Consider the following 4,997-nt stretch of genomic DNA (forward strand, 5'->3'; position numbering starts at 1 on the left):
TTCGACCTCCATTTTGATTTTTAGCCTAACTAAATCCACTGGCTATTTGGTGGGACATGAGGCTGCTGCTCCTGTTGAGACTTAATAAACACAAAACACAGGAGTTGATTTCTACTCAGCAATTCCCTGTAAACTTTGCAGGTGGTCCCTGCCAGCTCTTTTTTAAATTGTGATTTTAATGAAAGTTTATAGAGAACTTGGATTTTCACGCATTCCTTGTTGCACATTTTCCTCCCTGCCCTTTCTTCCTGCCAGTTCTCTTTTCCTTTGAAAGAAAAAAAAATTCATTGTTACACAGTGTCTCCCCCACCCTCAGCCCCGCTGGCTTTTTTCCCCTGCAGAGGACATGAGGCTTCTACAGGCTTCCTTTTACTTCCACATCAAACCACACCAAGGCAGAGAAATCATTGCTGACTTCGACTTAAAAACAGACTTAGAAACAGATTTGATTCTTTATGCAATCTTTATTTTTAGATTTCTTTTTTTTTTATTTCAGAGAGGACTCGCAAATCATTTTAAATGCAGGTAATCCTCATGAAGGCAAGGAGTTAACTGAATGAGAATCCATTTCTCTGAAAGTTTGCCAATGTGATAAAATCCATCAAATTGTCAATATAGTAGTTATCTTTATTTTTAGATTTTTTTTTTAATTTCAGAGAGGGTTTGCAAATCATTTTGAATGCAGGTAATCCTCATGAAGGCAAGGAGTTAACTGAATGAGAATCCATTTCTCTGAAAGTTTGCTAACATGATAAAATCCATCAAATTGTCAACATAGTAGCTAATCTGTATGTAATGGTAGTTTTCCATATAGAATTTGTCTGGAATAATAAAGAGCTGTTTAAACAATGTCAAATAGATGGTAACATTCATACATCAATCAAACGTATCTTCTTAGCAGGACGAATTCTGTATCTTTTTAGTTGTGCTAAAGTGGAATGTTTTTCAAGAAGTTTGGCAATCATGTTCAGTGCCAACTGAATAATCTTCTTTATTAGAAAGTTAAGTATTTTCTTGTTAGTCTCAGAAAGGTATATAATTTGATAGGTAGATAATATATCTAATAAAAATGTGCTCACCGTTTCCACAAGGCATGTAGTCACAAAGTCCTTCATGAAATTCATGCTTTTGTCACTTCAAATGTAAATCAAACGGTGCTGAGATGAGGAGGCCCGCCAGCTTCCCACGCCCACCCGCAGTCCGGTTAGGATTGAGCGGAGGTGATCTTTTTAAGTGCTTCCTGGCCACTGAGCGTGTGCCGCATGTCCAAGATTTCAGATGACGGCCCCTCTTGCCAAAAAGAGAGACAAAAAAGAGGACGTCAAGAGCTTAAACTCAGAAAACAGAGTTGGGTATTTTGGGGTTTCGGTTTCCTATTGATTGCTGTTATAACAGCACTATAGATTGTCACTGGGTTTTGTGACTGAAGCACCAATTTGTGTCACATTTTCAGCTATTCTCAGTCCTGCAGAGGAAAAGCGGTCCTATAGTCAGGTTTCAGTTACACATAAAACACCCTTAAAGGCGAGCTTTGGTGGCCTAGTGGCAAGAAGCTGCACTGCAATCCCAGCCTTGCGAGGTTCTAATCCACCAGATGCTCTGCTGGAGAAGGAGGGACAATCTTCTCTTCTACTAGTGAGATCCCATTTGACAGTACACACACACAAAATAATGAAAGAAAATAAAAAAAAAAACACAAAACACCCTTAGAAAAAGAAATCATTGTTTCGTTTGCTTTTTTAGTATAAAATAAATGCAGAAAGTTTGTTTTGCTAAACTGTATTGCCTTACAAGTTATTTCCTTTCTCAAATGTGTCTCATTTCCCAAATTTTCTAAAATAAGTCTCTTTGTAAAAATGTACTTTTATAAAAAATAATTATCTTATGAATTTTTCCTTTTTTTAGACTTTTTAAATTGTCATTTTAATGAAAGTTTACAGAAAAGTTGGATTTTCATTCATTATTGTACATTTTCCTCACTACCCCTCCTTCACTTAAAAAAAAAAATTCATTCACTTTCCATAATTTCCTCACTCCTTCCATCCCCAGTCCACTTTTCTAGTACTTCTGGACTGTTTTCACACAAATAATGCCTAATTATATATTCCTTTTAAACAGTTGCTATGGCAGCTTCTTGGATGAGGAGTTGTGTGGCCAGACCAAGAGCAGCCAGTTCAAATCCACCAGCAACTCAGGGGAAGAAGTTGGACAGTCTCCTCCATGCAATTACAGTTTCTAAAAACTCTCTAGGGAGGGGATCAGCTATGAGTTGTTTAGGAGAGTGAATAATAATGAGAATGTTTCTTTGTAAAAGAAATCTCTTGGTATGGATTATATCTCAATATCAAGAAAGCAAAGGTCTTCACCACAGGACCAACTGTCAACATTATAATAGATGGAGAAAAGATTGAAGCTGTCTACAATTTCATCTTCCTTGAATTGACAATCAGCACCGTTGGTACCAGCACTTAGGGTGCATTGCATTAGGCAGGTCTGCTGTCAGGGACTTCTCTAGAATGCTGAGGAGCAATGATGTCAGTTTGAAGACTAAGGTGTGCCTAATTCAGGCCGTGATCTTCTCATTCACCTGCTACACATTGGAGAAACATCCCACAAAATGCCAAGAGGACAGGTTTTGGAGAAGGTGCGGCCTGAGTACCCATTGGAGGCAAAGATGGCAAAGCTTTGTCTTTCATACTTTGAACATGTAGCTAGGCGAGGCTTCTATACATTGGAGAGGGACATCATGCTTAGAAAAGGGGGGGGCAGGTTGGCAAAAGAGAGAAAGATCCACGATAAGAAGAATTGGCATCGTGACTTCATCAGTGGGTCGAGTGCTTCAGAGACGGTGAGGATGGCACAGGACAGGACAGGTTCAGGTTAGTTGTACAGAGGGTTGAGTCATAATCAGCTGACATCAACTTGATGGCACCTAGCAACAGCAACAACATAACGAATTTTATTTTATAAACACCATTTTATGAAAATGTAGTTTTATAAATGTTTCTAAAATTTCATATGTATAAGAAATGTTGAATATGGACTATATACCAAGATAAATAATTGACACTAAATTCAGCTGTGCTAACCTGTTAAGACTTATCAACAAACTCAACTTACACAGAGCACTAGGATAGCACTCTGAGGCGGCGGCAGCAGCAGCAGCTCTTGCCGTTCAGTCAGTCGCCTCAGCTTCCAGTCCCAGGCAGCGGCAGCCAGGCAGCAGGGTCCTGAACAAGGTTCAGCCAGTCAAGAACAGGCCTTATCTGCTCAGCAGGCTGCTGTCCTCAACCTTAGTGAAGTAGCTCTGTGCAGTCCCAGGCAGCTGCAGTTGCAATTCTTGTAGCATCAAATGGCTATGCGAGCATGGTCGGCACAAAAAGCTCAACTCTATCATCACTGGCACTCAGACAGCCAGTCAAAAAGTAGGATGAAGAAAGGCATGCCAACCACTCTAAAATTCTGACTCTGACATTATTATTTTTTTCTCTTTGAAAAGACTAGAGCATTGAATCAAAGATTCTGAGTTTTTATTTAATTTGTGAGGTGGTTTTTTTTTTTAACGTGTCAGTATTTTACATTGCTAGAGATGCATACTTTATACAGAAGCACAACCTCTATGGTTTTTAAATAAAACAAAGAAATTATTTAAACCCACCCCACCCCCACCCCCCCAAAAAAATCCCCGTGTGGCCTGAGGCCTTGTTGGAGTGCTGCACCAACAGCATAGATAAAGCTTTTCCAGAGCACTAGGCCGAGGTTGAGGTTTTTATTCAAACACTAAGCCAAGAAAAAAGATGAGGAGGCAGAATTGAAGATAAAAGACACAGATGGAACTATTAGAATAGTTATGTGTTGGATATTTAAATGGATGGGTCATCTGTGACTCATACAACAGCTCTGAAGCCAGTCTTACTGACTTTGACACACCTACCCCAATTGCCCCAGTTATTGGATCAATCCATCTCATCTGAGGTCTTCCTCTCCTGCACTGTCCCACTGTCTTTTGTTATGCTTGGAAACATAACACCATAATCATACCATAAATGGATGGGTCCGTTCTCCCCGGAGAGGGTAGAATGGAGGACAGCATATTGCTTAGGTAAGGTTGTCCACGAGGCTTTGTAGTGCCTCTGAACATGCCTTGTGGCTGGAGTCTGTGCCAATGAGATGTCCTCAGGAAGAGTTCTTTGCTGTTCTCTGAAATTACTCAGTTTTTAAAGCAGTAATTGTGTTGTTACTGGGGTAGAGCAGCAGCCTTTTCCATGCATATTGGTTTCTGACTCCTGGTTTTGAAGCCTTATTATGGTTTTTACCAGGTATGAACTTCTGTCTCCCCCATCTCCTTGGTTCTAACAATAACACGAATCTCAGAAGTGAAAAGCTGATTGCCACTGAGTCAGAACTGACACAAAGCTGACCCTCCAGTGGGTCAGAGGCCGTAAATCAGGAGATGGGAGATTGCGCTTCTTTCTCCCACAGAGGAGCTGATCGTTTTGAACCATCATCAGCTTGAGAGGTTGTCATTGAGTTAAGAGTAGCTCCCTACAGACTTGACCACTAGTTGTGGTGGTGGTGGTGATGTACCACCAAGTAGGAACTGGGACCACCTCATAGCTAACCCTCTAGCAGGTTTTCAGAGGCAATAAACTGCTCAAGAGGAAATAGCCCATTTTTCTCCCATGGATTCGAACCATGTACCTTTGAGTTTGCACCACAATTCCTTACCACTAAGCTATCACAGCTATATGTATTTATAAAATATATTTCTTTTAGAAAAGAAACAGAAATATTTAAATGTAAAGGTGAAAATCCACTTTCTAAACAGCATGCCTCTGGAAACTATGTGGACTTTGATAAATGGTAATGGTTGTGGAAGGGCTTCAGGCCTTTTGTTCATTGGGTTTTTAGGAGTCGTGCTCAACTCAACAACAATAACAATGACAAAGGCAAAAAAGAATCTTATTCAAATAGAAACAAATTTTATATTTATGAAA

At 39.9% G+C, this 4,997-nt stretch overlaps 1 pseudogene; it reads right to left on the minus strand.

Moving 5' to 3' along the window:
• The window catches only part of LOC102865754, a 38,549-nt pseudogene that overhangs the window by 31,660 nt on the left and 1,892 nt on the right, over nucleotides 1-4,997 (minus strand).

The sequence above is a fragment of the Elephantulus edwardii genome, unplaced genomic scaffold (assembly GCF_000299155.1).
Source record: "Elephantulus edwardii isolate Elephantulus edwardi_28Jun2011 unplaced genomic scaffold, EleEdw1.0 scaffold00032, whole genome shotgun sequence".
NCBI classification, from domain to species: Eukaryota; Metazoa; Chordata; class Mammalia; order Macroscelidea; family Macroscelididae; genus Elephantulus; species Elephantulus edwardii.